This window comes from Spinacia oleracea, chromosome 3 (genome assembly GCF_020520425.1).
Source record: "Spinacia oleracea cultivar Varoflay chromosome 3, BTI_SOV_V1, whole genome shotgun sequence".
Lineage (NCBI taxonomy): Eukaryota > Viridiplantae > Streptophyta > Magnoliopsida > Caryophyllales > Amaranthaceae > Spinacia > Spinacia oleracea.
Genome location: NC_079489.1, coordinates 138,519,150 through 138,542,589, shown reverse-complemented (window position 1 = coordinate 138,542,589; position 23,440 = coordinate 138,519,150). Strand labels below are relative to the sequence as shown.

At 34.4% G+C, this 23,440-nt stretch overlaps 2 long non-coding RNA genes across 2 annotated transcripts; one reads left to right on the top strand and one right to left on the bottom strand.

The window, feature by feature from the left end:
* Nucleotides 1–9,468: 9,468 nt before the first annotated feature.
* Nucleotides 9,469–23,154, top strand: LOC130470538 (uncharacterized). Its single transcript, XR_008931136.1, has 3 exons — nt 9,469–9,594; nt 9,714–9,836; nt 22,752–23,154. It is a non-coding gene; the product is annotated as an uncharacterized lncRNA (long non-coding RNA).
* Nucleotides 11,440–15,872, bottom strand: LOC130470539 (uncharacterized). Its single transcript, XR_008931137.1, has 3 exons — nt 15,752–15,872; nt 13,289–13,399; nt 11,440–13,185 (listed from the first exon to the last, which is right to left on the bottom strand). It is a non-coding gene; the product is annotated as an uncharacterized lncRNA (long non-coding RNA).
* Nucleotides 23,155–23,440: the final 286 nt, after the last annotated feature.

Sequence of the window (23,440 nt, the reverse complement as noted above, 5' to 3'; positions counted from 1 at the left end):
TGGTCAAAATAGAATATGTGAGTAGTGTAAAATACACAAACGTTGCGAGTATTAAAAAGCGGATGAAGTATTTTATAAAGGAGTAGAGATCAATATAATATCTTTTATGACCCAAGTGTACAATAGTTTTACAGTACTACACCCTTATTTTTTTAAAGGCAAGGAGAATAATTCATCAGGAGCTCCTCCGTTCGAGGGTGACTCCTAAGTAGTCACTAGAAAGAATATAACTTAGCTGAGCGTTGTTACACGGTTGAACATAAAATTATGACTAACTAAATGACCGACATTGACAATCCACTCTGCTACTTTATTTGCCTCTCTTAAAATGTATTTGATCTCCTAAAAATCAAAGGATTGAAGAAGACGGTTGATGTCGGGGACGATGTAATATTATCTAGGAAAATTTTATGGGTCTACCCCCATGAAAACTTCGTACAACACTGTATATTAATTGACGTAACATTATCTAGAAAAATGTGTTTTTTTTGACAAGTGCTAACTAAACAAAACAAAACTATGAAAAATTAACAAAGCAAATTAAATCTTTCGCAGCATCAGTTACAAGCTTGTGTGCCTCTGATACCCTAACACGTTCCACCTTGAGAATGCTGCACCAGGAGAAAGTCTTACCTAGGTTCCTGATTTCTTCCAAGGTCCAATGTATCTGCATATCCTTAGAGGCTTCTTTTACAAGCATTTGCACTAGCTGCAAAGAGTCTGTAAGAATTGTGACACTTACCATATTATCCTGACGAGCCCATCTCATGCCACAGAGACAGGCTAGAGCTTCGGCTTGTAAGGACGATTCTGCAATATCCGAGGAAGCTCCCTCCATAAGCAAATCATCAGTCCTCAAACTATTCTCCCAAAACCAGCCCATTCCTGCATTGTGATTATTCTTATGCCAAGAGCCGTCCACCTGTATAAGTCCTGGGGAATTCTCGACACTCTCAGTGGAAAGAATAGCTCTGAAAAAATCCGGCGGAATATCTTGATCAACTTCAGGTGGATGTAGGAACTACACTGAATTACCAATGTTACTAACGAAAACTTCCTGCATATCCATACCATCCTTGATTAAAGCAAACACAGAAGCAACTAAAGTTGTTTCACTCCTGAAGACCCGGCTATTCCTGGACAACCAGAGAGCCCATAAAGTACTAATAAATTAAATACTTATAGCACTATTTTTTCCATCCTGGCGTTGAAAAAACCGGATATAGCTCAGAAACCAGTCCTCGAAGGAAATGGTTTCATTGAATTCTGAATGGATTGCAAGAAATTCATCCCTCCAAGCTTGTTGCGCTATCGTACAGAAACGAAAGATGTGCTGAATATTTTCTTCTTCATTCGCACAAAAATCACAATCATCCGCCATTTGAATACCTCTAGATTGTAGGTTGGATTTGGTCGCGATTCCATTATGGAGAAGTTTCCATATAAATAATTTCCATTTTGGTGGAATCTTAAGAGACCATAGATTTTTATAGAAATCCGAGGGAGCTCTGATGTAGTTGATCGACAAATCTTCTTGCGCTAACATTGCATAAGCAGATTTAACCGTGCACTTACCATGCTTTATGATAGCTCCAGTACATGAAATCCTGACGGTCCAAGGTAGGAAGTTCCATACTCACAATATGGAGAGCATCCTCAAACTTAAAACTAGCATTGATCCGAGCATGATTCCAATGTACCAGATGGATCAATAAAATGGTTAACCTTCCAATTCGAAGCTTCTTGGAGACAAACTTCACCTTTAAACACTGGAATCTTCCCTCGAACCTATCTATCATTCCCTGCTCTTATCCGCCGACCATTACCAACTTTCCAGATACAACCTTTAAGGAGAAAATTACTTGCCCTACAGAGTCCTCGCATACCCCAAGAAAACCCCTTACCCACTACCTGAGCAGGTACCCCTGTTTGCAAAGGGGGAGGGAATTTACTTCCGCAAATCCCTGCTAAAATACATTGTGGACTGTTAAACAAACGCCATGCTTGTTTCATCAAAAGGGCCTTATTTAACGAAGCCATTCCCCTAATTCACAGTCCTCCCATACCTTTAGGGAGTTGAACAGTATACTTGTTAACCCAATGCATTCCTGATTTACCTTTATTAGCCCAGAAGAATTGAACTAACAACGAATCAACTTTATTCACGATCAAGGTAGGAACTTCCATACATGAAAGAACATGAGAAACCATAGAGATGAGGACTGTATTAATTAAAATTAGCTTCTGAGATTGAGAAAGGGAAACTGAATTCCAAGCATTAATTTTGGTTGCAATCTTATCCACAAGGAATTGGAAATTTGAATGCTTTGTACCTACCATATCAATAGGAACTCCCAGGTGAGTTGATAGAGAAAGAACTAAGTCCATCTGGAAAATAAGCTTGAACTGCTGCCTAATCCCTGAAGGTGTATTTGGGCTCACTTTAAAATGAGATTTTTGAAGATTCAGTTGCTACCCCGAAATTGCACAAAATCTACCAATAATAGATTTAACTTGAATACAGCTTGCCTCAGTAGCTTTGAAAAACAAAAGGGCATCGTCCGCAAAAAACAAGTGAGACACTTGGGGACAACCCCTTGTGATACTTATCCCTTGGAATTGATTTAGATCGGCTCCCATTTGTAGCATGCGAGACAAAAAATCCATGTAGAACAGAAACAGAAATGGGGACAAAGGATCACCCTGATGTATGCCACAATTGGGTTTAAACTGATCAGACGTATCTCCATTGATTAGCACCTTGTAAGAAACGGTAGAGATACACTGATGTACTAACTGAATCCAATGTGACGGAAACCCATATGCCCTTAAAATTTTCAACAAAAAAACATCTAGAAAAATTTTAAGTTCAGGTTACATTGGTGAAACAATGGAAATGTGAAGGCACCTCCCTGTAATACCTTAACATCTCGAGCCACCAAAGTGATAATAACCTAATTGAAAAAAATATAAGGTTGTATTTTTTTAACCGAAATGATTTGTACGATAACTTTGAACCCTAGTTACAATATTTATTGTACATTCACCTTGTTTAAGAGTTTGTAGAAAATAAAAAAAATTCAAAAATGGAAAACATTTTCCTTTTGAAAAAGAAGGAATAGGTACCACATTTTTTTCCTCTAATCACTCACATCTATAGCTGGTAAAAGCTCACTCAATCCACCAAACCGATCCAAACTCTACCCAATAATAAAGGGTTGGGTCAAGATTTTCAACCCGATTAATTAAATGGGTTAACTCGATCAACCTAACTCATTTAATTTAATGGGTTTGGTCAAGTTGAAATTTTCAACCCGAAAGCAACCTACCTAACCTATATACTCCATAACTAATTACATCAGGTCAACCCTCATAAAAAAAAGGTCTTTTTAGCTTTTTGCAAATTATGAATATGAAGAACTTAAACTAGCTTCTAGCAACCAACAATATTTATTTTCTCAGTCTGTACATATTGGAGTACTATTTTGTTTTCTTTTGTGATGAGAGTGCCTCAAAAATTGGTTCCTTCAGTTATTAATTCAAGTCAAATTACACTTAAACGGATCAACCTCAGGTCAACCCATTTATAAACAGGTCGGGTTGGGTTGAGAATCTCAACACGTTTAAGTAAACATGTCGGTTTGGGTTGAAAAAATCTCAACCGTTATAAATGGGTCGACTTGATTCCGACCCAACCCAACCCGTTGTCAGCTCTACTCACGTCCTCTTTTTCTCTCCTTGCTTTCCTCCTCTCTTCTCCTCTTCCATTTCCTATTTTTCTATAATTGTGCTTTCACTTGAAATTGGTTTTACTTAAAAAAATCGTTAGTAGAAGACAAATTATATGAAGTAAATAATCGAATATTTATAATATTTTTTATTCGACAAATTAATTCATACTCCCTCCGTCCCGGAATACTCGACCCGGTTTGACCGGCACAGAGTTTAAGATACTTGAATTGACTTATTTAATTTAATAGGTAGTAGTTGATAGTGGGGTATTATTTTAATGTAGTTAGTGGGAAATGTGTTAAGATGTGGGGTTGGGAGAGAGTAGGGGTTGAATTTTTAATTATTTTTTGTATGGAGTAGGGGGTAGGTGGGTTAATAGGGGTAGAGTGAGAAATAATATAATATTGTTAGAACATTTCCATTTTTAGAAACATGTCAAGTATTAAGGGACGGCCCGATAAGGAAAACAAGTCAAGTATTCCGGGACGGAGGGAGTATATATATATATATATATATATATATATATATACACACACACTTCATCAGCTTGTTTACATGCATCATTTTTCTTTTTTGGAATTTGCATATTAATTATTTGCACTATTTTCTTTTATGGTATGCATTAATATGTTTCTTGGTGTGTCCACACATCAAGAACTCATTTTACCCTTATACGTATTTTATATATTTACCATTAATAGTTTAATACCTAACCTTTTCTTCCTAATTTGTTTGTTTATCACATTCACATGGGCATTCTTGATATTTACAAATAAGTAGCTAAAGAAAAATACCCCCCTCGGCCCCTCCCCGTCATATTTTGTTTTTATTTTTTGAAGGCAACATGCAAAGGACCACTTGAGGGGGAGATAAAGAAAAATCTCTCAAACGAGTCCCACAAAATTTGATCCCTGAACAATAAGAATATGAGGCGGAAAACGATATCACTGCTCCACCACCTCAATTTTAGTCCCTCTCTATTATAAAAAGATTACCACGGCCTACGAAGTATGAAGTATTATTAGTCAATTGGATAGGCTTCAATTATATAAAATGCCGTACAATCCTCTGTGTTTCTAAAATAAGCCTAAAACATCCGGTAATGTACAACCAACTCAAACAAGTAGTTTACTTGGGGGTTGCTCAAAAGCAACGAGTAACTATCAAGTTTACATACAACTAATCAACTATACAAACAGCTTTTTTTAGTCATTATCAGCTAATTTGAGATCATACTTCGGTCCCATACGTAAGATTTATATAACCACTAACTTATCAGATATTATTGTAGCAATTCAAGTATTGGATCGTTATTGTTGCTCCAATAAAAATAGTACCACGATAAAAGTTTTCACTTTTCAGGGTGGTCTCTTAGACTTTGGATCGATTCAACTACACTATTGTGCGCCTTTAGCTTCACGGTCGAGTTTCTATAAAGCAACAAAAATGAAGATATTCACTGTATAACCATGTCTATTTTTTTGTCCTCGTATTCAGTTATTCACGATATAAATTAACTCATACTTGTGTCTTTTATGATTGGTGTTGTTCCTAGTTTTGGTTGGTGACATAATAGCAAACTTTCCGATTGTTGATTGATGTTGGCAGTTAAGTGCTTGAGTTCCTCAGAGAAACTAGGAATAGCTACTGGAGTTCCTGAGTTGGAAGTCAATAAAGCTAGAGCACTAAAAGTCAATAAAGTTCGAGCAACAACCTATACAATCAAGTGGTCTTCAAATATGTAAACATAAATGAAGTTCCTAGCCCTGAGTTCATTTATCATAAGGAAGGAACTCATGAAGTTCCTAGCCCTGAGTTCCTTTATCATAAGGAAGGAACTCACCACTGTTCCAGAGTAGGAACAACCGAAGCTTGTGGGTTGCAAGTTTCAGAAAAGGGAAGACATAAAAGTCTAGGTAGTTTACTGTTCTTAGATTTTATGTAAAGTATTAATATTGCGAATAGTATATAAAGAACTCAAGGAACATAGGATTTAAATTAGTGTATTTATCAAATTATCAGGCATCAAGTTTTATGGAAACTAGTTAAATAAATAAATACAAGTTTACGTATTTATAAAATCATATTTTTATTTAAATTTCATTCTCCAAGTAAAACTGTTTTAAGTTTCTTAATATTTCTCCTATGTTTTGGTAAATAAATAAAATTGTTTTAGAAAATATTTTGGAGTTTGATTTGGTAAAAAACACAAACAGTACTCTTGTTGAACGTGGGAAGTAGTATTCGTCTTGTTCCTCAAGACAAGGGACGTGGAGACCAAAGTGCTGGTATTTGGAAGTTGAGGTTTTGAAGGGAACTAACCCTAGGGATAAACTCTATAAAAGGCCAATCGTTTTCTGGTTAGATTGTACACAAACATTCTTTGAGTATTTGCTATCCTAAAACGACTTGAAAAGGTTTTACAAAACAAGTTTGTGTCCTAGTATAATTCAAGTTCCTAAGTTCCATATATGCTTAAAGCATTATTAATATCTAGTGTTCTCGTTAAAACAGAATTGTATTTCGAGTGTGAGAGGATAGAGTTATCCTGTAAAGACTTGGAGTTTAAGTCTGAGAGAAAGAGAAGAAAAGAGAGTTGTAATCTGAGTTGATTACTGTGAGGAACTCAAGTTGGAGTGTTATTGTAATCGAGGCGTTACTTTAATATAAAAGGTTTTCTCTTCTTGATTAGTGTCAAGAAGTTTCCTCAACTGTTTACTTTTTCTCTTTATTTCTCAGTTCCTTTATAGTTTCTAAGTTCCGCAAGAAACTTAACCAAAGTTCCAACGTGTTCCTACTGGAATATCAATTGGTTTTGTTATTTGCTCTACATTTTATTTGCAAGTTTGTTCCCAATCGTTCGGGACATGCGTTCGGTTATAACAAACTGGTATCAGAGCTGAGTTTAGTCATGTATGATTTCGGTAACCAGTACAAGGTATACGCTGTCAACGGGAAGACAAATTTGTCGTTGTGGAAAAGTACAATTAAGGATATTCTTATACATCAAGATTCAAGGTTTTCGTAAGACTTTGGAAGATAATAACCCTGATTCGATGGCAAGAAAAAGTGGGAGGATATGAAACTATGGGATAATAGTACGATCATATTGACTCTTGTACCAGAGATCAAGTAGAATGTCTTAAAGGATAATTATCCAAAAATATTGTGGGACAAATTGATTAAATCGTCGTACGCATCTAAGTCATTGGCCAACAAGTTGCTTTTGAAGAAGGACCTTTATTCACTCAAGATGGAGGAAGATAACGCACTACAAGATCATCTTTATAAGTTTAATGGCTTGATCACCCAATTGACGAGTTTAGATGTGAAAATCAAGGAGGGGGATCGACAAGGGAATTTTTATTGTTGACATCTCTCCCTAAAAGGTATAACTATATGATAACTAGTTTACTTGTAGGGAAGACAACAATTGGTTTGGACCATACTATGGGGGTGTTATTCGAGGCATAGAGGTTCCTGAAGTAAGAGGGATAAGTAAGAGGGATCGTCATCAATCCATGTAGGAGCAAGAGTGGTGGTGGAGGGTAGTAGCAATAAATGAAAAATTGAGAAGAAGGCGAGCAATACAAACTCTAATATCAAGTGTTCTCTGACAAGATAGGACAAGGAAGACTTGATGGAGTTGAGGAATGGAAGGGATGGAGGTGCTACTACTATTACTCTTGATGAGGATATATGACTCTCATGGTGGAAAATATTAAAGATCCAAAAGAGGGTTGAATTTTGGATTCGGAATGCTAACAACATATTTGTTGTACGAAGGAGTGGTTACTTCTTATAAACAAAGTGAAAGATTATGTGTTACCTTACCTAATGGGAAAAGCCTAAGGTTGAGGGTGTGGGTGAGGTTGAGATCAAGACACGTGATGGGAACACTTGAAAATTACGAGAGCTAAGGTATATTTTGGGACTTGATCGCCCCCCTATATTGGTTGGTAACCAATCCTAATAATTTAACTTGAAACCCTAACATAAAACAATATTAAAAATTAATTTAAAACCCTAAAAATTGAAGCTTTTATAATTTTAATATAATCTGAAAATTCAACTCAGTAATATAATTAAAAATCATAATCATAATAAATACTAATTAGAATTTCAATTTTAATTAACAAACCTAATCTTTTTTAATATATAAAACTAATATGGAGTAATATAAATTAATTAAGAGAAGAAGAGAAGTGAACCGACCGGCCACAAATTCCAGGGTGCGACGAGGCAGCAGGTGGCGCACGACCGGGCAAGGCAAGGCGGCAACAGTTGTTGTTAGGGCGGGGCTTGGGCTGACGTGCACAAGGGGAGAGGGAGAGAAAAATGAGAGGAGAGAAAAATTTAGTGTTTTGATTTGTGATGGAATTTTAGGGTGAGGCCTTATATTTATAGGCTTTCAAGAGTTCATTAAATGATGGAAAAGACGAGAGTGTCCTTGATTTAGAATTTAATGACGATACTTCTAATTCTAATTTGAAGGAGGCGTGGGGTAACGAGGGGTCACCTAAGTTATAGCATTTGCTATGGAATGCATGTAAACAGGAACGAAGCCAAAAATCTATCTTAACGGGGGCCAGATTTTATGTAGTTTAGTTTCATTCGTACATTTGACTAGTACGGAGTATTAATTATTTTATAAAAAGTTCCTTCAAAACCCATTTTATAAAAATATTCATATTATCTCTAAAAAAAATTAGAAATTGCAACTTGGAAATCAGTCAGATTGCAAGACCCTCCAAATTAAACATAACACAGGGGGGAAATGAAGAAAAAGTGGGAAACAAAAGCAAAAACTGTCAAAAATTAAAGAAATTACAGTTACACGGAGTCGAACGTTGAACCAGTTACTACTATGCTAAATACTTTAACCGTTGCGGTAGACTTCAACACAGTGACTATAGTTGTTAGAATTAAAATATAATTTTGATTCCTGACAGGGGACGGGGTCCCCCTTGGGCCCCAACGTAGCTTCGTCCCTGCATGCAAAGTAATATGTTGATAAGAGATTGTCTTGTGTGTCGATATATCGTTCATGATGTTATGATACTATTGTATTTATGTAGAGAGCGAGGCAATCAATGTGATCAAGGATAATAAGCGTAGTAATAACAGCTTACTCCTATCCGTCCGATATGTGACGATATTCGAATAGATATCTTGTATTTTGATTTTTCAATATCTCTCTTGTGAAACGGGGTTGCAATAAGATAGTTCACCTATTAAAAAGCTAGGTAGGATGCTAGTGACAATTTTGAGGGCATTTTTATTGGTTCATTTTCATAAAGTATCACTACCTTGTTGGAAATTAATTTAACTTAATAAGGTTCCTACACTATCTTTCCCTAAAATAAAATGTAGCTAATTTTAAATTTTAATCTAACATTAATTAAATAGATTTAAAAATACTTTACCTAATTACTTTTTATAAAAGTTACTCCCACATTACATTAACAACTCTTGGTATCATCCAAAAAATCACTAGTGAATAACCTAAAAGTAAAGCGAATTACAGAAGAGGTAACAAATATATATTTATGAGCGTCCAAAAATATCTGATTTATAACTTAAAGCGTTTGAATTGTCTTCTAGAAAACGAGGGTACGTTTTACAACTGTCTATAGGATATGATTTTGTGGTCAGCATCGAGTCATCACATATCGACACATTGTATTATTGCTTTTGAAAACTAGGGTCTTGAACAATCTAGAATAGGCCAGGGTTTCAAGATGTTGTGATGTTATAAATACTACACAATATTGACATAATTTATATCTCTATCAATTAAACATATACCATTCACCCTCTGCGCTCCCTCCTCGCCAAATAGATTTCTTTTCTCAATTGCAGGTATGTTTTTATGTTCATTTCATCAACATTTTCTTGATACATTGAATTTAATTTCATTAGATCTAAACAAAAATCTCTTTTTCTGATCTTCTTCTTGATTTTATCATATAAATTTTCAGTATAGATACAATGTTCATTTGTTCGCACACCGATACAAGCAAAGGGAAACTTTTTGGAAGAAAACCAAAATTAAAAGTGAAGCTACATGGCGTGACAATATCAAATCAGTAAATTACCTGAATGTAAGTGTTATCTTTATTTTTCTCGAAAATATTACATGGATAATCCTATTGTTAAAAAAAAAAAAACTCCCTTTCATTTGTGAAGATGGCCCAAAGTATAAACTAATATATTAAAAATAATTATAACATTTTGCGGACTTTGGTTTAGTTTTGTTAAGAGGAAAATTTATACCTATGTGTAAACTCTGATGACAAATTATTTTTCCGTTTCTTTTCATTTAAATTTCATTTAAATGAGTAAGACTTAAGGAAGGGAAATGAACTCAAACAACAAGCTCCCTTAACTTCAAGATAAAGCCGGACGCAAATCAATTTTACGACGGCTTATTAATACCTAATTATCTTATATGAGAAGGTTGATAAATGCAATGACGTTCATCTCGGCCCAATTTGGCTCGTTTGAAGTTTTTGTATAAAAGGATACGCCTGCCCATTACATTGCGGGAGAATGCAAGTACACTATGGGTGCATATTTCTTTACGGAGCTTCTTTTACAATCCTAAGGATCAAATCTCCTCATAACCGAAACCTTGAAGTGAAAGTCTCTAATAATTGATAAATTCTACGGGGTGTGTCCTCCATGTAACCAAGAAACCTTGAAGTAAAGTCTTTAATTGATAAATTGTATTGGCCTTTGCCCTCCTTGAAGTAAGGGCTCGTTCGGTATCACTGTCAGTTTGCAGTTTTTGGTTTTTTGGTACTAAAAGTCATGTGATTTTGATTGAATCATTAACTAAAAATAGTCATACTTATAGTAATCATATTGATTTTGAAAACTGACAACAAAAAACTGAAAACTACTTTGTGGTTTTCATATTTTGGTTTTTGTTTTGTAAAAAATCGAAAACTGGAAATAAAAAACGATAAAGAACGGGGCCTTAAATTTTATGTTATTTTGACTCATGAGATGGTAAGACGTAAAAATATTTTATATTGTTTATTTTCTTGATTTTTTCTATAACATCTCCCCAGAACGGATTCATAAGATTTTGTTTAAGTTCTTTTTGTTTTTTTTATGGTTGTTTAAGTTCTTAAAATTGAGTTCTTAATTATTAATTCATTGGTATAAGATATACGGAGTGCACTTTTGTTTTAACTAGTTGTTGGCCGGCGCGCTAACGCGCGCCGTCCCCCAAGGTAGCAAAAATAAACTTTGTGAAATTATAATCGTCATAATTTAGCAATTACACTTTGAAAGTTGTTATATTAGTTGTCACAAGAAAAAACACTACGTTAATTTCATTTAAAAGTGTAAGTGTAACAACCATTTTATACGTTGTACTCCCTCCGTCCCGGAATACTTGACCTGTTTTCCTTATCGGGTCGTCCCTTAATACTTGACCTGTTTCTAACAATGGAAATATTCTAACAATATTATATTATTTCTCACTCCACCCCTATTAACCCACCTACCCCCTACTCCATACAAAACATAATTAAAAATTCAACCCCTACTCTCCCCCAACCCCACCTCTTAACCCACCTCCCACTAACTACATTAAAATAATACCCCACTATCAACTACTACCTATTAAATTAAATAAGTCAATTCAAGTCCCTTAAACTCTGTGCCGGTCAAACCGGGTCGAGTATTCCGGGACAGAGGGAGTATTTCATATAAACCAAACTAAAATTTTCATCGTAGTTTCAAGTGAAACACATACAAGTATCCCTCTTAACACTAACCATAATCAATCAATTATATACATACAATAATTCAACAAATCTTGAAAAACACAACCTATTTAGACAAACTCATTTCAACCTAAACAAATCGAAATATAACAGGGAGAAGAGATTTTAACAACAAAATAACATTCAACTTTTAACTTCCACCATGATTTTGCTTGATATGGAGGATGCAACAGGATTAGGATATCAAAGAAATTTCACTTTCGATGGCTGTATCAAAAAGACATGGAATTAGCATAAACTTTTGACTACTGAAAAATCTAGGCAAAAAAATATAATTATGCATAACCCGTGCACTAATATCCCTTTGATATTTCATAACAGAAAGAATATACGCTAGAACATGATGCATTACATAGGGGAAGGGGTAATGGGAGAGTGGAAGAGGATTAATAAGAATAATGGGAGAGAGGGAGAGGAAAAGATATTGAAAACAGATAATTAGCCCACATATCTGACATATCCCCCATTTCTAAATTAAGGTTCGCTTTGAAAACATACTTGAATACACAAAAATAATATATGCTACTAAATTATTTTAGAATATCTTCAACCCTTTTTAATTTATTTTTATTGAAGGCATTACTTATTCTACATACTCCGTATAATCTAAAAACGATGATATGCATGACTCAAAATATCACTATAAAATATTCATGACCAACTTCAAAGACTACTTTATCCCTATGAGCCTTCATCATAACCACCCAACATTCACCGGCAACACCAATTGTACTCTTCAAAATACACTAAAAACCCAAACCTAGCATACCATCTCTGGAATAGGAAGCAACTCACAAGAAACTGAGGCACGCATAAAGAAAATCTTTTCCTCTTCAATCAAGTACTCCATATATTAGTTATCGTACCTCTAAAAGGAACCTTCAGTTCACCTTATGTATCCATGTCGAATAATTGACACTGACATGGATATGGTCTCTAAAGGTACGTACTTTAATTTATGTCATAAACACACACAAGAATTCACAGAATACTCATGCCCAACAGTTGCATACTTGTAGCAAAGATCATTTATAACATATCTTCTCTTGGAGAGGAAAGAAATAGGATCAAGAGATAAGAGGAACATCACATGTCTTACATTGATGTCAAACAGAAAATAACAAGGACACTGATCAGGGATCATAACCAATAATATTCTTTTCCAATACAGAGTATATAACAACAGGAAAATGAAAATGGAAAACGCCTATCTCGGCAGTCCTATGATGAATCAATCAAAAAGTAAAAGTGAGCCTGAAGAAGTAATAAGGTACTGATCAATTACAGCTCATAATAGGCATTTTTAAGAAATAGGTAAATAATAATCGAGTCAGATCAAGTAAGAGTAAAAAAAAGGGAAAAGGGGCCTAGAACTTTTATGCTTTATTACACAACAAATGCTCATATCAAGGTTAATTCTTTGGTCAATTCCCAAGGTCTTTGACTCTTTTCACATCAAAAGTCAGTCCGGTTCCTTAAGAAAAGCAAAAGGCGATACTTTGTTGGAATAAAATATGGAAGAAATACCTCTTTCCCGCCAGTATTGAAGCTCTGTTGGCATTGGGAGTCTTAATGGTGCTTTATAGAAGGATTTTAACCACATTTCCCTTTCTTGATCTACTTCATTCACATAAGTTTTCCAGTAATCAGGAACCTGGATCATAGAAACAACAGATTTAATTATTTGAAGCATAAAAATGAGGTAATGTTTAGTTCATTCTCAAGAGTTCATTCTCAAGAGTAGGCAGACATCATACCTCAAGAAATGGTTGACGAAATGTCAAAACCTGAAGCTTGGCATGAATCTTTTCCCTCATAAAATTAGGGATGTTGAAGATCATCATATGTACCCCTCTCTTCTGTAACAACTGCATGAAATTCACAAAACCAACATCAAACCTGGTTGTTGATATGTCATTGAGGTAGCATAACGCTTGTACTATAGACAAGTGGAAACCATACACTGATACGCTAAAGTAATTTTACAAAGATAACCAATGATTTTCCATTTTCATTAATCGAATACAAATATTCTAGTAGTTCCCCTGCCCCTTCTCTTCTTAGTTTTGTGATATCAGTGCGACTCGGGAAATGGCCTGGCTTATTACTGTACATCTAAATCCAACAATATTCTTGTATAAGGTAGGCATTAGAACATCAAACTGCGGGAGAATCTTTTCAAAAGGTTGCACAACGTCCAACCCTTGTGATATCAATGATGTGAGTTGATCCTAAGGGTGTGTAGTAGTAATTTGTGTTAAGGCCTTTGAAAACTTATTGGGCCGCCATGGACAACAGAGAAGACTTGCAGACAGATTCTAGAAGAAGAGTAATCAAAGGAGTAAAAAATCATAGTGGTGTATCTTTGATTAGGGTCTACAAGGCCATATTAACTTACTACGTACATGATATCACTACTCTAACCAACTCTCTAGTAATATAAACTCTCCAATTATTTATACCAAACCCACATAAGCAGATACTTAACCCTCAGAAGCCTTATGATTGATACATACTTGATTAGTCTTCTTATACTCCGTACAAAGTAATTAATATTCTCAAAAGGGACGTTCCTGGTATCCCGAAGTCTGTTGGAGCTACATATTTTGTTGGTTATAAATACGTGCCAAGATAAGTAAATTTTCCAAACAAAGATCAACACCATCAGTTACATAAAGATATTAGCTAAAAAGTTGCTTATGTCCAAGAAAACATGCAGTAAAAGTTGCTTATGTCCAAGAAAACATGCATTGCCTCATTTCATGATCAGTGAAAATTTACAAATTATGATCCGCTCCTACTAAAGCTTCCGTCTTTAGATTAGAAAACATATGTAGGCAGGTAGCGGAAAAAGTTCCAAAAATACCTCATCCTCTGATGCATATGAGAACAAGATTCTTCATTTCCCTTAAAAAAAGTGAAGAGGATCTGTTTTAATATTTATGGTGTAAATGTAAGCAGGAGCATAGTGGAATTGACGCCTATTCCCCACAGACGTTTTACATTGGATTTGATCCTAATCCTACTTATTTTTCATGTAAGATACGATTATTGGCTTGAGGTTCTTTACAGAGGAGTAGACAGTAGAAGACCATGGCTAATTAAACAAGTGCTCAGTATAAAGTTCAAAACATATGCATACCTGTCTTAAAAATATACTCCATAGTTTTGAGTTGTAAACAGTAAGGCTCCTTCCATCAACATACTAACATACTTACACGTGTGATGTATTATTCTAGGATATTGTCTCACATTCCAAAATTACTCCCTCTGCCCCTAAATAATACTCCATATATGAGATGTAAAATCTAAATGGTGAAGGGTAATTAATGCATATACCATAAGAGCCTAACATGGGAAAGTGCAGGACCTAGAGTCTCACATGTAGCCTTGTAAGATTGCAGATACACCAAGCCCCTTCCGGTTAGGTAAAGATCTGATCACCTTTCATCCACATCAAATCTACTAAGGTTGAGTCTTTATACATCTTTGTCATCCTCGTATACTACCAATATGCCATACAAATTCTAGCATTATATTCTAATTTCTAAATAAGAATTAAATATCTTATTTAATTTGCGTACTTCTTTTTGGTGCAAAGAAAACTTCAACAATTATATTACTTCTAAGTAATTACACTTAAAGAATAATCCAACCCCCCTATTTCTTGGAAAAAAGGAGTAAACTCTAAGCCAAGAAATCAAGTATGCATATATTTTAAGCACCTATACTCATCTCCAATATAGCCAATAAGTACTTATACACGTACTCACATAGCCAATTAAGTACCGCTCGTACTCCCATAGCCCAAAGTACCTATATATACTCGTACTCTTATAGCGTAAAGCAAGCAGAGCTAAGTTGAAGGTAACCACGTAAATATGGAAATAATCAAAGCCACAATCATACTATGACTACTAAGCTTACAACAACCAAGGATAAAGCCCGTAATTGAATCACTAACATCACTTAGTTCACGTCCACATCTTAAAACAATATCCAATCTATTCTATATAATGAGTGATTATTAGCTCAATAAATTACCAACCCACTAACAATTTCAATCAATTCAATATACAACATTTACCAAATTAGAGTACAATAAATAAATAAATAAAACACAAGTACAAATTTATTCATGAACGTACAACTTTATTTTAAAATATACTTCCTAAGAATTAATTCAAGAAATACTTGGAAATATAAAAAAGAAAATTGACCTGTTTGTTCTTGGCTAGAAATCTATCACCAAGCAATTGATCAACTCGTTCCCATCCCACTATAGTGGTTCCGGTGACATAAATTTTCTCTCACCTTTCCCAATTGCATCAGCCTAAAATCAAAAAAATTCACAAAATCAAACAACACCCTTGAAAAATCGAAAGAAACCAATAAAATGGAAGTGTAAAGGATATTTTGATAACAAATTTTTTTGTGAATACGAAAGACAAAATCTCAAATACATGAATCCCTAATTTAACAAATACATGAATTCCTAATTTGATTTAGTTGTCAACTTAATAGTAACTCTTGCAGGACCAGTCACAAATATGTTGACTTTTCACAATCAAGGAAAAGGAATTTGCAGCACTATACACCATCTTAATGTAAGAATTCCATAAACCATTTTATAAGCAATTTACCGTCTCCGACATAACCATAGCTCATACACAGTGAGCAAGTGAGGCAATGTATCACAAAAACAAACAACCCCTTTTAAAAAAAAAAAAACCTTTCCGAAACCCATGTAACTAAATATGACCATAAATATGTGATAAGCTATTTTTAATCATGAATTTGATCATGATCATGCAGGTGATATATTGGGAGTAATAATCAAACAACAACATTGGAAAATAAGTAGGCTAACCCAAACTCTGTACTACATCATCTGAATGCATAGCTCCTCCATCCTCTTGAAGACAATTTGGAGTTTCCTTTTCCTCAAAGACACTTATTTGGTTGCCATCTCTCCCCTGTAACTCAACATCAATTGAACCCATTGCATCACCAAAATTGTAAATTCTTGCAGCACCATAAATTAACAGAAAAAGAAACGTTGAAACAGTAAATATTCCAATTCAATTAAACCAACCATAATTCAACAAAATCAACAATTAAACCCAAGAAACTAAACTGGCCCTAATCCGGAACTTCTGAGAAAAGAGAATCATACCAGGAGAAAGAGCCGAATTGATGATGAGGAGATTCAGAAGGAGTACGCGTTGTGAGGAAGAAAATTTCAATCTTCGTTCATATCAACACGCATTCTACAAAAAATAGTCTGTTTAGTATGGATATTCGCCAGGGAAAACCAATCAAAGGCATATAAATCATGAAAAAAGAAAGGGCTGACCTTCGATCGGAGATGGCCATACAAAATCCCATAAACAATCAACAAAAATAGCTTAAAATCGCATCAAATTGATCAAAACATCGCGAAGATCTGACATTTTCTGAAGAATTGAAAACCTAATTTTGCAAAAATCTTCAGAAATCATCGATCACTTTGTAAATTTGGATTTGAGATTGATAGTTAGGAGTGATAATGGTTTGGTAGTTGATGGAGTGAATTATGAAAAGGAAAATGAAAGCTTAGAACCCTAGAAATAGATGGTCTCGAATGGCTGGGAGTGTTTACAGGGAAAATGAGGAGGGAGAAAGGGGAAGATCTGAATAAAAGAAGGGTTTGACGCTGAAGCAACGTGACAACGGCTGAGATGAAGGACACAAAAGATAAATTGTAGAAACTTAAGGGCATTTTAATCATCACACTATTGGATGAATAGTGAAAATCAACTCCTTGATTTTAAAGGTTGTAAGATAACAATAAATCTTTATTATTTTCCTCAATAATCTTTGACATCCATTTAAATTACTAATGAGGTGGGGGTTTCAAACTTGTGACATATTTGATTTATAATCAAGGTGAGTAATCGTTTCAAATTTGTGACATATTTGATTTATAATCAAGGTTCCAAACTTGTGACATATTTGATTTACAAGTCCTCAACTGTTATCACTAAGCCAACTAAAACCGATTGAAGTTATATTTGATTTATAATCAAGGTGAGTAATCCTTTCTCCTCGCATGCTCCAATTAAGGTTGGTCATCAGTTGATTTTATATGGTTTAACTTGAAGATGTTAACTCCTTTTTTTTGATGACTTAAACACATTGTAACTTCGTGACTTGGGTTATTGTTGAGATAGAATAAGAAATTAACTAGTATAGCACCCGTGTGATGCATAATTTATAAGTTTTAATATTAATTTTACATGATTTAACAACATCTAATTTGGTGAGTAATAGTGGACATCTTAACATTAACAAATACTCTCTCCGTCCCAGATTAGTTTTTACACTTTCTACTTTCATCCGTCCCACATTAGTTTTTACACTTTTATTTTGGGAAATACTCCACAATTATTTTAATACATCTTTCTTTCCACTGCCAAAAAGTATGGGTCTCACACTCTCACACATTTAATTAAAAAAATACTACATTATCTTCTATCACATCTACTTTTCAATAAAATAATACACACTATCTCTTTTTCACATCTATTTTTTCAATAAAATAATATTTGATAACCAAACAACAACTTATATTCTAAAACTATGTTCCTGATAAGTGTTAAAACTAATTAGGACGGAGGGAGTACGATTAATTAATGGCCTCCAAATTTAATACGGACTTTCAAAATAACCCATCGACTCAATCCTCTCCCCCTAAAAACCGTAATTTTCCTCTTTGTCTAGCGGGTGCCTGCCATCTACATTTTTGCTGGTGATGGTAAGCCCTAATTTCTTTTTTAATTTTTATGGTAAATTGACTTTTACCACCTAAAAAGATTGACAAATTATTTTTTACCAGCTTGTTTTTTACCACCTAAAAATAAAATAAAAAATATTTTCACCACCCCTTAACTGCATGATGGATGGAAACGTTACGTGAGAATTATTTTTGACACATATCAAACATAAGATCATACCATAAAATCATACCTAAAAGCAACTTATTCTCGTTTGCAAATTAGGAAAGGAATCATGCCTCTATCAATTCGAGAAATAATACCAAGTTATGTGAATTAGTGGGAAGCAAGAAAAAATGGTAGCTTATATTATTATACACATGAAAATCATGGAAGAAGAGAAGGAAATCAGAAATATAGTCGTTGAAATGAGCCCGCATAACGTTTCCACCAATCTTTCCGATTAAGAGGTGGTAAAATAAATTCATTTACTTTTAGGTGGTAATATACAAGATCTAGTTTTTAAGGTGGTAAAATATAATTTATCAATTTTTTTAGGTGGTAACAATTAAATTTTCCTTATTTTTAAGCATATACCTTTACTTAAGGGTTTATTTTTTGCTTTAGTAGAGTTTTTTGTCTCATATTTCGATGGGTTTCCGCTCTTCGCAATAAGCCACGAACGGGAGTCACTATTTTCAAAAAAACAAAATAAAAATTGACACTTACAAAAAATTAGGATTTACTCTGTATTTAATTTTGACCTTGAGACTCAAAGATTCAATATTCTTTTCAACCTAAAGTCAAATAATATACATATTTACTTGTTTTACTAAATATTGGTCACATCTCAATAAAGACTTCTTTTTCCCAATCCCAATATTCTTTGAAACATCGAGTTTTTCACCATATACCCTTTAGGTTTACAAATATTCACCAAATATGTGTGTTTTCAATAATTCACCATATAACCCTGAGATTTTAAAAGTTTCCAACATGCCAATAATGTTAAATATCCGTTAGAGTTTCTCAGTTTCATCTTCGTCGTCTCTCACTCATCTTCTTTTTTTCTTCATCTTTGTCATCTATTTTTTCCGAGTTACACTAGCACTTCTTTATTAAAAAAATTTAAAGAAATGATTTTTATTACTTTTAAAAAATGATTTGTTAAAAGAAATAATTTTTTTTTTAAAAACTTTTGTCTAGCGATTACTCCCTCATTCCATAAAGTTTCCACTTTTCTATTACATGCGTTTTTCAATGTACTACTTTGAGTATTAATATCCTCAATTATATATTAGTGAAAATTATAAAAAATTGATATTTGAAAAATTGCATTGAACTGAATCAAATAAGATCCCACAAGCTAATGTTTTACTAATATTAATTTATGCTACCAATTACGGTCCAAAATTTTAAACTTTATGGAACTGAGGAAGTATAAGACCCTTCCACGCGATGCACTTTAAAATTTAGACTAATAATTTTAATAGAGTCTAAATAAGGCTATATTAGTTTGTAAGATTATAGTGTATTAGTTTGTAAGACTATAATACACACGGATATAGTATATAAATGTATAGGGAATGTCATATTTTGTCTTATTGCAAGATTATATTAAGATCACTTGGACAATTGGACTTAATAAAGTCCTTGGATGTACTATAAAGGGAACAATTGATTTTATATTTTTTTAACTTTTAGTTTCTTCCTTATATTTTTATCCTAGGTTAAAAATTATATTAAGATCACTTTTGATTTATTAGAAAAAAATATTATATGACATAAAATATTTACCCCAAAAAAAAAAATTATGTATAATGAATATAAGATAACTATATCTTACCAATATGCAAGCCTAGCAACGAATTTTGACTTATTGATATACATATGTATTCTTAATATACTAAAACGGAGAAGGTGGAAGGTGGAAGCTAAAAATTATGTTGTTGACACAAGTGTTTAAGTTAGATTTCAGTTCATAATCCTATATTAGAGTGGAAAGACAAGGTGGGAGGTGAAAGCTAAAATAGAGGAGTGAAAGATAAAAAAGAGAACCAACATTCAATACTACACCTGATTTCTTGAAATGTTTGGGTTATACAATACTCTGTAACATCCAATATGATATGCACTAGGGGTATGCAAAAATATCCGATCCGTTTGATCCGATCCAAAAATCCGGTGATCCAATCCGAAATTTCGTATAATCGATCCGGTTTTAAGATTTCGGATATTTCGAATCGGATATCCGAAAAAAAAGGGATTTTCGGATCGGATTCGGATTAATATTTTTTTCATTTCGGATACAAGAAATATCCGAAAAATTTCAATAGTTTAAAAAATAAATAGTAAATTCCGATAATCCGATCCAAATTTTCGGATATCCGATCCGATTTTAAGGTTTCGGATATTTCGGATCGGATATCCGAAAAAATTTAGCTTAAAACGTGATTATTTTTTTAATTTTTTAAAATTTGAATAGTTTTCGAATTTTCGGATACCTGATGCGAAATATCCGATCCTAAAAAACGGATTTCCGAAACTTTCGGATTGGATTCGGATCACATTTCCCCGATCCGAAAATTTCGGATAGCCGAAATTTCGGATCGGATCGGGTATCCGAATTGAACACCCCCAATATGCACAAATTGTTATTTACAAATATGTCCAGTACTATCAAGAGAACTTAAGTACTTAGACATATCTCAACAATTTTTAGATAGCATCTGATGCAAAATGCATAATGTTTTTTTAATAGAACCCATAGATAATACATCTAAATAAGTCAAAGTTTGTTGCTAGGTTTGCATATTAGTTATAATAATTAAAAAAGAGGAAAATCAGAAAGAAACATTTGTCAACTCCACATTGATTTCCGCTCTTTTAGTATAATATATAGATTATATCGTATAATCTTAGAGTTTTAGAATATTTATATATATACGAAGCAGAATAATGGGAAGGAGAGAGTTTTGAGCCTTAATTTATCATGGTATCATGAGCCTAAGTTTAGGTCAATAAAATTTTCCTCACAAATTCCCCCCCCCCCTAGAGTATCAACCATCATTAAAGCTAAGGAAGATGATGAAGAGCAGATGGTCGAGAAGCCTTCCTCTGAGACGAAATTAGATGCAATTGCCAAGGCATATCACCTCGGATCAAGTGACAGTCTGGGAAATATTATCACCCTGGTTAAATTGCATGGTAGCTTGAAATATGATTAGGGATCGACATCGATTCGTCGAGCGTTGATCTCAAAGAGAAAGTTTAGATTCATTACTGGTACGATTGCAGAACAACCAGATGACGATGACAAGCTGGTGGATTGGATTGTTGTTTATTTAATGTTGGTATCCTGGATAACTAGAACTCTTGAAGAATCCTTTCCCACCACGGTTGGGGATTTTGATGATGCTGGAGCGTTGTGGTAGCATCTCAAGACACGGTTCTGCGTTGTTAGCGGGACTTGCCTATGCAAGGTAAAAACACGATTACGTAATTGCAAGCAAGGACCGAATGAAACTGTAGATGAGTACCATGGGCGTTTGTCCCTACGGTGGAAGGAACTGATCAAGTATGCTAGAGCTTCTAAGTGCTTTGGTGGGGGCTGCAGTTGAAATATTGTCGGGCAGGTGACTGATATGAGGGATGAAGACTACATACATATTTTTTTTATTGGTCTAGATAAACCATATGAAACTATTCGTTCTTAACTGCTAGCCTAATCACCATTGCCAACGGTTGATGAGGCATACCATAAGGTCACTAATACAGAGAACTTACGGGACCGTCAAGAAGGTCGTGAACATCATGTGATGTCGTATAATGTCAAAATGCGTGGGAAGGAAAAGTATGAAGAATAAGGTAACAAATTTTGTGTTCATTGCAATAGGATGGGGCGTGAAGAGGAAGGGTGTTACCAGATTATTGGCTTCCCGGATTGGTGGGATGTAGACTGCCGTGGTGGCAGAGGGCCAGGCAGGGGAGGTTCTGGTGGAAGAGCTCCTGGTAGAGGGCGTGGCAGGGGGCGTACACAGCAGTAACATGTCAGTCCTTCTTCTACGACACCATCTGTCTATGCCGAAAAAGTGTATGCGCATGGACAACAGGCTACGACAACTACTGCAGGAAGCACAAGCTCCATCGCTGAGGGTCTTGAGGGCGTGTCATCAACTCAAGCAGATCCTTAATATTGCAAGGAGAATGATATAGTTTGGATTGTGGATACAGGAGCGTTGATGCATGAGACATGTTTTGACGAACATTAAGACAATACATGATTGTCCAGTTGGGTTGAAAACGACCAATTATAATCAAGCAAGATCAGTAATATTGGATGGAGGATAATTCTACACAATGTTTTATATGTGCCTATTTAAATTGCAATTTAATTTCTATGATGCAATTAAGCGATGAATTAAAATGCTTAGCTCAGTTAACTAACAAAATATATATTGTACAGGTCCAGTTGACGAGGAAGATGATTGGCGTGGGTGAACGTGAAGATGGACTTTATTTTTTCTGTGTTATTCCGTTGGTCAACAGTTGATAGTGATTATGTAGTGGAGTTATGTCTTCAACGAATAGAGCATCTGTCGGAAAAACTTCTAAAATTTCTACCTCCCGTGAGAAGTGCAGTTTGAACGAATAAGAAAATATGTGATGTATGTCCTCGTGCAAAGCATACTAGGAGTAGTTTTCAGATTAGTGAAAGTAGAGATAATTATTTGTTTGGTTTTATACATTTGGATTTATGGGGGCCGTACAAGACACCTTCGTCTTCTGGTGCCCGATACTTCTTAAATATTGTTGATGACTTTTCAAGAGCAGCATGGATTTATTTAATTCGTGATAAAACTGAAGTTGAGACTAATTTACTTAATTTTTTTTCTATGATTCAACAACAATTTAACAAGGAGCTTAAAGTAATAAGAAGTGATACTGGGACGGAATTTAATAGCCTGCAAGGTTATTTCTTTAAGCATGGCATTTGGTTTTAATTGTAATGTGGTGGCATTCCGCAATAAAATGGTAGAGTAGAAAGAAAACATCAACATTTGTTAAATTTGGCTCGGGCATTACGTTTTCAAGGGAGGTTGCCTAAGAAATTTTTGGGGGAATGTGTATTGTCTGCTTGTTAATTGATTAACA